The sequence below is a fragment of the Dromiciops gliroides genome, chromosome 4, assembly GCF_019393635.1.
Source record: "Dromiciops gliroides isolate mDroGli1 chromosome 4, mDroGli1.pri, whole genome shotgun sequence".
In the NCBI taxonomy this organism is placed as follows: domain Eukaryota; kingdom Metazoa; phylum Chordata; class Mammalia; order Microbiotheria; family Microbiotheriidae; genus Dromiciops; species Dromiciops gliroides.
In genome coordinates, this window is record NC_057864.1 from 161,686,022 (window position 1) to 161,698,591 (window position 12,570).

A 12,570-nucleotide genomic window follows, 5' to 3' on the forward strand; every position below is an offset into this window, starting at 1 on the left:
GGTTTGGGGGGAGGGTCTTAATTACCATAAAGGAATTTATATTTTTCCTATAGGCAATGGGAGACCACTGGATTGTTTGGAACAGGGGAGTTAGTGGTCTAACTTCTGTATTCAGTTCAATTCAACACACTAGCTAGGTACTGGGGATAGAAAAGCTAAAAACACCCCCAACCCCAAACACACACAGAGTTCCTGTTCTAAAAGTTTGTAGTTTCCATTGGGAAGGTTACTTTGGTACTCCTGGGACTGGTGGATTAGTGAAGGAAGAGACCTCAGATTAAGGTGATTAAAGAGAGGTATAGCAGATGGTATGGTAGGTAGACTTAGAAAAACCCTGAGGTGGGGGCAGCTAGGTGGCACAGTAGATAAAGCACTGGCACTGGATTCAGGAGGACCTGAGTTCAAATCTGACCTCAGACACTTGACACTTACTAGCTGTGTGACCCTGGGCAAGTCACTTAACACTCATTGCCCCGCAAAAAGAAAAAAAAAGAAAAACCGTGAGGTGAGTCTAAGTCCCAACCCTGGCGTTTACTGGTTCTGTGATCATGGATGGAAGTCTCTTAACCTCTTCCAACCTCATTTTCCAGCCATGAAATGAAGATGATTATACCCACAGTGCTTCCCTCCCAGTCTCATTGCAAAGATCAAGTGAGACAAAGCTTGAGAAGTGCAATATAAATTTTAAAAGCATTACATAAATGTCAATCCTTGTCATTATTACAATAGTCTGAACAAGGAGTAATAAAGGCAGGAACTAAGGTGGCAGTAGCATGAGTGGGAAGGTAGTGACATAGAGGAGAGCTTTTATAGAGAAAGCATCAATAGGACTTTGCTACTCATTGAATGTAGGAGGTAAGGGAGAAGGAAGAACCAAAGGCGACTCCGTGGGTTCAAACCTGGGTGAATGGGGGTGGCCTTGACAGATGTAAGGGAAGCTGGAAAAGAGAAAGTTTTCCCAGAGAGATGATGAATTTAGGTCACATGAGTTAGTACTGGCAGAGCCACTAGAAACCAGATCTCCAGATTCCCTGTTAAGTAATAATAATAGCTAGCATTTATAGTGTTTTAAGGTTTACAAAACACTTTACAAATCTTATCTCATTTGATCTTTATGCTATTATCATCTCCATTTTATGGATGAGGAAACTGAGGCAAATGGACATTAAATAACTTGCCCAGAGTCACAGAGCTAGTGTCTGAGGTAGAATTACAATGCAGCTCTTCCTAAAATCTAAGACTAGTGATGTTCAGTCATTTCAGTCGTGACCCCATTTGGGGTTTTCTTGGCAGAGATACTGGAGTGGTTTTCCATTTCCTTCTCCAGCTCATTTTACAGATGAAGAAACTGAGGCAAACAGGTTTAAGTGACTAACCCAGGGTCACACAGCTAGTAAATGTTTGAGGCCAGATTTGAGCTCAGGAAGAGGTGTTTTCCTGATTCCAAGCCCACCTAGCTGCCCTTAGTGATCTATCCACGTCACCAGTAAGCTTCATCTATTGTACTTTCTGCTGCACAATGTTGCACTTATTTATGTGACCCTGGATAAGTAATTTCTACTCTTTGGGTCTCAGTTTTTTCCTGTTTAAAATGGAGCTAACCATAGTTGCTTCATAGGCAGTAGTATACTGGTAAATGTTTAATAACTAGAATTACCAAAAAAAAAAAATACCCTAAGCAGACTTTTAAGTTAAATTGCTTGATTAACATTTTCTCCATCTCTTTCATAAGTCTAGAAATCAACAAAACAATAAATCAAGGGGCAGCTAGGTGGCGCAGTAGATAAAGCACCAGCCCTGGATTCAGGAGGACCTGAGTTCAAATGTAACCTCAGACAGACACTTGACACTTACTAGCTGTGTGACCCTGGACAAGTCACTTACCCTCATTGCCCTGCAAAAATCAATCAGCTGTGTGACCCTGGGCAAGTCACTTAACCCCAATTGCCTCACTTAAAAAAAAATCAATCAATCAGGGCAGCTAGGTGGCACAGTGGATAAAAGCACCAGCCCTGGATTCAGGAGGACCTGAGTTCAAATCTGACCTCAGACACTTAACAATCACTAGCTGTGTGACCCTGGGCAAGTCACTTAACCCCAATTGCCTTACCAAAAAAATTTTTTAAAAAATCAATCAATCAATCAATCAACCAATCAAGACCTGATTTGTAGCTTTTTGCCTATTTCTTAGATGTAAATGCTCACACTGAAAATTTAGCAATCACTTCTCACTTGCGCCAGTTCAAGCTGGCTGAAGCACATCCCTGACTGGAAGCTAGGTGATGAAATGGATAGAATTCTGGATTTGCGTTCAGTCAACAAGCATTTATTAAGTGCCAACTGTGTGCCAGGCACTGGGCGTTGAGGATACCAAAAAAAAAAAAAAGAAGACAAAAGGCAGCCCCTGCCCTTTTGAATCAAATGGAGGAATCACAGCAGCAAACAACTGTGTACAAACAAGTTGTAGATAGGATTAGCAGAGGGAAGGTACTACAATTAAGAGTGATTGAGGGGGCAGCCAGGTGGCGCAGTGGATAGAGCACCAGCCCTGGAGTCAGGAGGACCTGAGTTCAAATTCGACCTCAGACACTTACCAGCTGTGTGACCCTGGGCAAGTCACTTAACCCTCATTACCCTGCCCCCCCCAAAAAAAAGAATGAGGGGGAGGTATAAGAAAACTGAAAAGTTGTGTGTGTGTGTGTGTGTGTGTGTGTGTGTGTGTAGTGGGGGGTGTAGGTTATAAAGGGCTTTGAAAGACAAACAGAGGTGATTGGGAACCTCTGGGGTTATTGAGTTGGGAGCGGGGTTGACATTATCAGATCTAAGCTTTAGGAAAATCACTTCAGTGACTGAGTAGAGGATGGACTGGAGTGGGGCCGGATTTGTGGCAGGCTGACCAATGAGCAGATTATTGCAATAGTCCAGGTTTGAGAAAATGTATCAGAGCGGCAGTATCAGTATCAGAGGAAAATGTTGCAAAGGTGAAATCGACAGGCTTTAGCAAAAGATTGGATATGGGGGATGAGATACAGCGAGCAGTTGAAGGTGGCTTCAAGCCTAGATAGCAGGGAGGATGTTCTAAACAGAAACAGGAAGTTTAGAAGGGGAAGGTTTCTAAGGGAAAGGATAATGAGTTCACTTTTTTTTTTCACCAATGTCCAATCATGTCGCCCCACCCTCCCACCCCTCAAATAAACTTCAGTGACTTCCTATTGCCTTCAGGATCAAATACAAAATACTGTTTGGCAATCAAAGTTCTTCATAATCTAGCCCTCATTCCCCATATCCCTGTCCTACCTTTCCAGGCTTCTTACACATTATTCCTCAACACATACTCTTTGATTCCATGACACTGGCCTCCAGGCTGTTCCATGAACAAGACATTCCATTTTTAAGCTCTGGGCATTTTCTCTGGCAATCCTGCATGCCATACTCTTCCTCCTCCTTAGATTCCTTTAAGTCTCAACTAAAATGCCACCTTCTACAGGAAGTCTATCCTAACCCCTCTTAATTCTAGTGCTTTCCCTCTGCTAATATTTTCTATTTACTCCGTATATAGCTTGTTTTGTATATATATTTTTTGCATGTTGTCTCTCTTATTAGATTGTAAGCTCCTTGAGGGTAGGCACTGTCTTTTGCCTCTGTGTGTATCTGCAGTGCTTAGTACAGTGCCTGGCATATTGTAAGGACTTAATAAATGTTTATGGATGGATTGATTATTGGACAACCAGTTTGAGATGTCTGGCAGCCTGTTGGAGATGTAAGACTGGAGATCAGCAGAGAATATAAGTATTTGCTTATACTCAGTAAGTATATATTCTTTTTTTTTTTTTTTTGGTGGGGCAATGAGGGGTAAGTGACTTGCCCAGGGTCACACAGCTAGTATGTGTCAAGTGTCTGAGGTTGGATTTGAATTCAGGTCCTCCTGAATCCAGGGCTGGTGCTTAAGTAAGTATATATTATTATTATTTTTTTTAAGTGAGGCAATTGGGGTTAAGTGACTTGCCCAGGGTCACACAGCTAGTAAGTGTTAAGTGTCTGAGGCAGGATTTGAACTCAGGTACTCCTGACTCCAGGGCTGGTGCTCTATCCACTGCGCCACCTAGCTGCCCCGTAAGCATATATTCTTAAAAGATTTAGTATTTAAGTCATTTAAGCTCTCTGTGCCTCAGTTTCCTCATTTATAGTGGAGGGATAGTAATAGCACTTACATCATAATAATAGATGAGATATCCTATGTAAGGTGTTTCACAAACTTTAAAGTATTAAAGTAACATGAGGAAAGTGTTTATAAACCTTAGAGTCTTATTGCCTCTGTTCTTCCCTCCTTTAACTCCTAGCTCCTGGAGCATCTAATACAATATCCTAATACAGAAGGGTTCTCTTAAATCATAGATTTAAAGCTTGAAGAGTCTTTACAGGTTACCTAGTCCAACACTCTCATTTTACAGATGAGGAAACAGGTCTAGAGAGTTGAAGTTATTTGCCTGAGGTCACCCAAATTATGACTAATGGCAGAATTGGGATTCAAACCCAGCTTCACTGATTACAGGGGCAGTCTTCTTGCCCACTGTACCACACTGCCTCCAATGCTTTAAATAAATGACAAACGAGTGAAGGCAGTCATTAATTAGGTTTGCAGCAGAAATAACAAGGACTTCATTGCTCTCCCAACTTCCCTGTCTTTGTCAATGGGGCACTGCCATTTTCCCCCCCAGGTACCTTGGGCTTTAAAACTTGGAGTGATTTTATCCCATTCCTTCATTGTGTAAAGTTCACACTAGCTGGGCAAGTCATTTAACTTATTATATTCTGTGTCTCAGTTTCCTCCAGAGGCGTTTTATAACAATTTTGTTTCTGTTGCTTTTGCTGATTCCTTATTCTCTTCTTGGCTCATAAATATTCATGTCCCTCAAACTTCCATCCTTGGTTCTTTTCTCTCTACTCTACCCTCTGTGTCCCATTATCTCATCCAGTCCCTTGGCATCAATTAGCAAATTACGATTGCTATGTAGGGGACTCTCAAATCTATATCTTTTTTTTTGTTTTGTTTTGTTTTTTGTTTTTTTCTGGGCAATTGGGGTTAAGTGACTTGCCCAGGGTCACACAGCTAGTGTCAAATGTCTGAGGCTGGATTTGAACTCAGGTCCTCCTGAATCCAGGGCCGGTGCTTTATCCACTGTGCCATCTAGCTGCCCCTCAAATCTATATCTTTATCCAGAATCCCTGCCCGGAACCCTAGTCCTATATTTCCAGCTGCCTTGCTAAATAACTCCCCTGGGAGATCCTGCCAGCATCACATCCAAACCGAACGATTCATCTTCCCTGATGATGTCCCTCCCTCTAACTTCCTTGTTTCTGTTTATGGCACCACCATTTCCCCAGGCTCATAACTCCATAGTCATCTTTGACCTCCCCTCCCCCCAAATTAATCAGTCTCCACTCCCTTGATTCAACTTCAGCAAGAACATTTTCTCCCTCTGTCATTACATAGTTCTTTGTTTTGCATTTCCCTAGTGGGCTTATTGTATATTGTGTTTTATCTGTGTTATTGTGTATTGTGTTATCATATCATGTCATCTGGCTGTGATGTATGTCATAAGCACCATGAGGACAGGGACTCTATCTTATCTGAATTTTGTATCTCCCTCAGAACCTCACACTGGTTATCAGCTCTGTTCCTCCCTCCTGCGACTCTTAGCTCCAGGAGTACCTAATACAATGTCTTCATACACTGGGGTTCTCTTAAATCATAGATTTAGAGCCGGAAGAGACTTTACAAGTCATCTAGTCCAACATTCTCCTTTTACAGTTGAAGAAACAGGCCTGACGTCCCCCAAGTGGGGACTAACGTAAGAAGAAGTTTCCAAATCCACCTTCACTGATTCCAGGGCCACTCTTCTTGTCCATCGTACCACGATGCCTCCAGCGCTCTTTCTACACACGTTAGGGGATTAATACATGTTTGTTTCATTTGAACTGGAATATATCTTGCATCTTTCCTTTCCTTTCTACTCCAAATACAGCCACTCTCATTTAGGGCCTCATCATCCTTTGGCTATAACATTTATCTTGGAATCTTTTTTTTTTTTTTAGGCAATGGGGGTTAAGTGACTTGCCCAGGGTCACACAGCTAGTAAGTGTCAAGTGTCTGAGGCTGGATTTGAACTCAGGTACTCCTGAATCCAGGGCCGGTGTTTTAACCACTGTGCCATCTAGCTGCCCCTATCTTGGAATCTTAAAGTTTGTAAAGGAATTTACAGAAACTATCTCAGAAAGGATCCGGGTCTCCATGAGGGCAAACAGATGGGATAAGCATGAGAGAAAGAGGTCCAAGATGAAGAAGAGTTTGTTCCCTATGAAATGGGAATTCTATAAGGAACGGTTGGTTTGGAACATGGGTGGGGTCTGGTTGAGGGGAATAGGGATGAAAGAACATGAAGAGAGGGAGGGGATCAGTTTTTTTTTAAAACCACAGGGATGTAATAGTGAGTGGCAGATGGAAAGAATACAAGATTCCATGGTGGGGTTGTAAAGAGAATTGGGCTGGGTCTGTTCCCCAATCTGGGAGATTGGCAGACCTAGAGAGGAGTTAGAGATGATGGTGGGCAGTGGTCCCCCTGGCGCCAGCAGAGAGTCACAACTGTGTTGGGGCCCTCCTTTCTCCCTTTTCCTCCCTTTTTTTTTTTTTTTAGTGAGGCAATTGGGGTTAAGTGACTTGCCCAGGGTCACACAGCTAGTAAGTGTTAAGTGTCTGAGGCCAGATTTGAACTCAGGTACTCCTGACTACAGGGCCGGTGCTCTATCCACTTCGCCACCTAGCTGCCCCTTTTCCTCCCTTTTTAAAAAAATTGTGAAATATAGCTCTGAAAAGACAGACTATTAAAAAGTCCATTGTGTTCTCAATGGAGCCACCTTAAAACTCGAATTACCCTGGCTTTCATCGAACAGCCAATAATAGCCTTAACCCATGTCTCTGTGGCTCATTGCTTAGGCTTTGTTGGCTTAGAACGAGTGTAAATAACAATTATTTTCTGTTCTAGCCAGAAGCTCTGAGGGTCTTCTCTCCCAGATTGATATGTTTGTGATGATAAATTGAGTCGTCTTTTGTCTCAACTCTTAGTCAGCTCTCAGTCATTGAACAGGCATGGCCTCAAACAAACAAACTGAGACCTGGGAAAGACCTTAATTTAGTTCTCCTTGTTTTCCTATTTTCTTTTCTTTTTTTATTTCTTTTTTTTTTAATGAGGCAATTGGGGTTAAGTGACTTGCCCAGGGCCACATAGCTAGTAAGTGTCAAGTGTCTGAGGCCAGACTTGAATTCAGGTCTTCCTGACTCCAGGGCAGGTGCTTTTATCCGATGCACCACCTAGCTGCCCCCAAGACCTTAATTTAGAAAAGCCAAGGTCACCCATTGCATCCTGAGTCATCTCCAGCCATCTTGACCTTTGTCTTGACACTAGACTCAATGACTGGAGAAGAGAGTGAGGACAAGGACTTTTCTAAGCTCTTGCTCCACTCATATCCTGTCTACTCATGGACAATGGGAAGATTTTGGAAAGATATTTAATGAGTGGGGTTTGATGGGGATTAGTGGTCTTTAAATGGAAGCTGGATGATTACTGTTGAAGATATTATAGGGACAGGATGGGAATGGGGTGGAGTGGGGGCTCTTGGCTTGGTATAGATTGAACTGGAGACCTCTGAGGACTGACCCTGACTTTCTGAATCTTTGAGTCTGTGAGACAGAGAAAAAGACAAAGAGGGAGAGAGGAGAGGGAGGGAGAGAGGGAGAGAGACAGGGGGAGAGAGAGAGAGAGAGAGAGAGAGAGAGAGAGAGAGAGAGAGAGAGAGAGAGAGAGAGAGAGAGAAGAGCTAGAGCAAAATAGGTATAGAGGCAAAAATTAGGAGATGAATGTTAAAAATTGTTTTTACATTTAATTTGAAAAAATATATAAAAATTTAGAAAAAAGGAGATAAAATAGAACAGAATTAAATGGTAGAGGGACTAGAAACAATGACCAACAGGGCTGTGCCCTGGGCCCACTTCTCTTCTCCTTCTATACTATTTCACTTGGTGATATCATCAGCTCTAATAGATTCAATGATCATCTCCTTATGTCCGTGATTCCCAGATCTACTTCTTCAGCCCTAACTTCTCTGCTGACCTTTAGTCTTGTTCCAGCTTCCTACTAGACATCTTGAACTGGATGTCCTTTAGACATATTAAATTCAACATGTCCAAAACTGAACTTATTATCTTCCCCCCACCCCTCTCCCCCAATGTCCCTATTACTATTATTGAGTCACCACCATCTTCCCAGATACCCAGGCTCAAAACTTAAGTGTTGATATGGGTCTGGGGTAACTCTCCTTGAGAAGCTAAACTAAAGGATGGACACACCTGAGAAGTAAGGGAGATAAGACCATTAGGTGTGGCTGCTGCCTGATCGGTGCCAGGGGACAGACATAACTCCAGAAGTCTGGACCACCACCCCTCATTCAAGCTTTCCCCACCCCAAAGGGAACTTTCCATAATCAGGTGTTGGTTTTGTTTGTTTGTTTGTTGGAGTTTTTTTTGCCTGGCAATGCTGGTTAAATGACTTGCCCAGGGCCACATAGCTAGTAAGTGTCAAGTGTCTGAGGCTGGATTTGAACTCAGGTCCTCCTGAATCCAGGGCTGGTGCTTTATCTACTGCACCACCTAGCTGCCCTCCATAGTCACGCGGTCACCTCATCCATCCCCCCCACCATCTGTCCTCTATAAAGGCTAAGGCCTTCCCGATGTTAGTGGAGGAGAAATGTGTCTTAGAGAATCGTGTTGTCTCTAAAGCATTTTCTCTCCTCAAGGGAAGTCTTTGAATTCCTTCTTGGTCACTTTCTCTAGTGCCCAAATAAAAGATTATTTTATGCTAATTGGATTGTGTGCAAGAGAGTATAATTCTTTAAAGAGGAATACCTAAGGACCTCTACCACCTATTTCCTGTGACAGTGTTATCCTTTACTCATCACTATCTCTCACCCCTTTTCCCCCATATCCAGTTGGTTTCTAAGATCTATTGATTTCACCTTTGCAACATCTCTCCAATACATCCCCTTCTTTCCTCTGACAGTGCCAGCACCCTAGTGCAGGCCCTCATCTCCTCATGCTTGGCTTATTGCAATGGCCTGCTGGTGGGTTTTCCTGCCACAATTCTGTTCCCCCCTCCAGTCCATTCCCCACTCAGCTGTCAGTGATTTTCCTAAAGTATAGGTTCAGCTATGTCAACTACCTACTCATTAGACTCCATCGACTCCTTATCACTTCCAGGATCAAATACGAAATCCTCTGGCATTCGAAACACTTCCTAAGTTGCCTCCTGCTCACCTTTACCATTTAAAGTCTTTTTACACCTTACACTCTATTTCTTTGATTGTCATCCTTGCTGTTCTTCAAATTAGACACTTCATCCTCAGCCCCAGGTATTTGCACGGGCTTTTCTCCATGCTTTAAATGCTCTCTCTCTTCATCTCTGCCTCCTGGTTTCCTTCAAGCCCCAACTCAAATTCTGCCTTCTACAAATAGCCTTTCCCAATCCCTCTCTCTCTTTTTTTTTTTTGCAGGCAATGGGGGTTAAGTGACTTGCCCAGGGTCACACAGCTAGTAAGTGTCAAGTGTCTGAGGCCAGATTTGAACTCGGGTACTCCTGAATTCAGGGCCGTTGCTTTAACCACGGTGCCATCTAGCTGCCCCCCCAATCCCTCTTAAATCTAGTGCCTTCCCCCTGTTGATGATTCCAAATTTATCCTACATATAACTTGTTTGTATGTAGTTGTTTTCATGTTCTTGCCTTCACTAGATAGTGAGCTCCTTACTGTTGTTTGCCTTTCTTTGTATACCCAGGGCTTCCTGAACATAGTGCTTGACACACAGTAGGCATTTTGTTTTTGCGGGGAATTGGGGGTTAAGTGACTTGCCCAGGGTCACACAGCTAGTAAGTGTCAAGTGTCCGAGGCTAGATTTGAACTCAGGTACTCCTGAATCCAGGGCCAGTGCTTTATCCATTGCACCACCCAGCTGCCCCCACACAGTAGGCATTTAATAAATGTTACTGACTGACAAATAGACTAAGCCCTAGAGTGAAATGGATTTTAACACAAAATTTAAGAGGCAGTATAGAACAGAAGTGAGGAGAGAAAGATGTATATATTTGCAAATAAAGATGATGCAAAAACAAAAGATAAAAAAAAATGGGGGAAAAGAAACAATGAGTATAAAGACTTAGAGAAACATGGGAAGATATACAAAATGAAGTAAAGATAACCAGGAAAACACTATGTACAATGGGATCACATATGGTCATGGTATAGACCATACTGACCTATTTGTTATTTCTCACTTATTACATTCCCTTACTTGTCTTTTATATACCTTCTATACTTGCGTCCTCATTGTCTCCTTTTTTAGACTATAAGCTCCTTGAGGGTAGGGCCTATATTTGTCTTTTATTTGTGTCCCACAGCATCTGGCATTTGTTGATAAAGTGATTGATTGATTGATGGTGGATTAGGCATGCCATACTAGCTGGGCAATAGGACCTAGCATGCTGCCTTAAGACTTGAGAGGAGTCCTTGGGCTGCCTAGTGATCCATCAGTCTTGATGTCTGGTAGTGCCATGCAAAATGAAGAATGGGGAGCTAAGAATTTAGGTACAGACCAGGCATAGAGACCAAATCAAGTCAGTTAGCAGGATGCCTGGGGGTAAGCAGGTGAAAAATGAAACAAGGATGCTTTGTTACTGTTTTCCAGTTATTTATCAGTCCTGTCTGACTTTTTTTTGACCCCATTTGGGGTTTTCTAGGCAGAGATACTGGATTGGTTTACCATTTCCTTCTCTGGCTCATTTTACATATGAGGAAACTGGGGCAAATAGAGTTAAGTGCCCAGGTTCACACATCTAGTGAATGTCTGAAGCTGGATTTGAACTCATGAAGAGGAGTCTTCCTGACTCCAGGCCCAGCAGTCTATCCACTTTACTACTTATCTGCCCACGATGCTACTTTCACCCATGTTCTAAACTCTACCATTTTACTGGGAGACAGTGTGGTGTAGTGGATAGGATGCTGAAACTGAATACTTCTTATCTCTATTACTTACTGAGTTGCATGTAGCTGCATGAATCTCAGTAAGTCACTTAATCTCTGCATTTCCTCAACTGTAAAGTGAGGAAGTTGGATCAAATATGCTCCATGGTCCTTCTCTAGGTCTAAAGCTATTGTCTTATGACTTTCCCCATTGCTGTCGTGAGGTTGGGTTCTGCAGGACCAAGGGGTGGTTACACTGTGGGAAGGAAGAGGGAAATGATCCTTACTACTTAGGCTTGGTTGCAAGTACCTCTTCTGTTCTTTCTATACTATTTGCTCTCCGTTTATATTCTCTTTTGGGAGTTTAATGCTTGCAGGGAGAGAGGGAATGAGTGTTTCTGTGAGATAGCTTAGTAATGGGTCAAACTCAAATGTTTCCTGTTGCTGAGCCCTAGGTAGAGTCAATAAGTCAATAAACTTTTATTAAGTGCCTACTATGTGCTAGGAGGCACTGTGGAGAGCAACTGTGAGCCATACTCTGGAATACTTGAATGGATTAGTGATCTCCTTAATTGCTTAGAGGAGAGAAGTCTACAAGCCCCAATTAACACAGAGATTACAAAGGCATGCATTTACATGTCTTACAAATTTTAGAACTGAAAGGGACTGGGGCAGCTAGGTGGTGCAGTGGATAGAGCACCGGCCCTAGAGTCAGGAGTACCTGGGTTCAAATCCAGCCTCAGACACTTAACACTTACTAGCTGTGTGACCCTGGGCAAGTCACTTAACCCCAATTGCCACACTAAAAAAAAAAAAAGAAGAATTGAAAGGGACCGTAGAGATCATGTAGTCTAACCACCAACCAAAGAGGCAGATTTCATCCATCTATACCTACATGATCCTTGTCCATGTGCTTCTACGATTTTGCTACAGGAGGTCTGCTCAACTTGCTGAAAGCCTTCCTTGATTTCTCCTGACATTGAGACGTTACCAGTGGATCACTCTGACTGTCTACCTGTCATTCTTTGCTCTTGTCACCTGAACAGCCCATCTTCTCTATCATACAATCCTTTGATCACATATCTTGTTCTTCTGAGTTGCTCCTTTTCTCCAACCCATAGAGATTATTATTATTATAGAGAAGACTTCAAGATCGAACCTGGGTCATCTGTTAGAGGTGTGAGAAAATAATGGCCTAGGAGCCCTAATTGACACATTGATTACAAATGTACAAACTGTATTTAATAGCTCTTCTAAGGGACTTTATAGATGATGGAATGAGAAAAGACATTTATCTAGTGCTTACTACATGCAAAACACTAGGGATAAAAGACAGACACTGCTCTCAAAGGGCTCACATCCTAAAGGGGGAGACAACACAACAGGAGGTTTCAACTGTAAGTCAGATGGAAAGGTCCCATGGTCCTTAGGGAGAAGCAAAACAGAAAGCAATGCATCTTTTAAAACATCATTTCCACTGATAAAATCACAATCCTATCTTTTTTC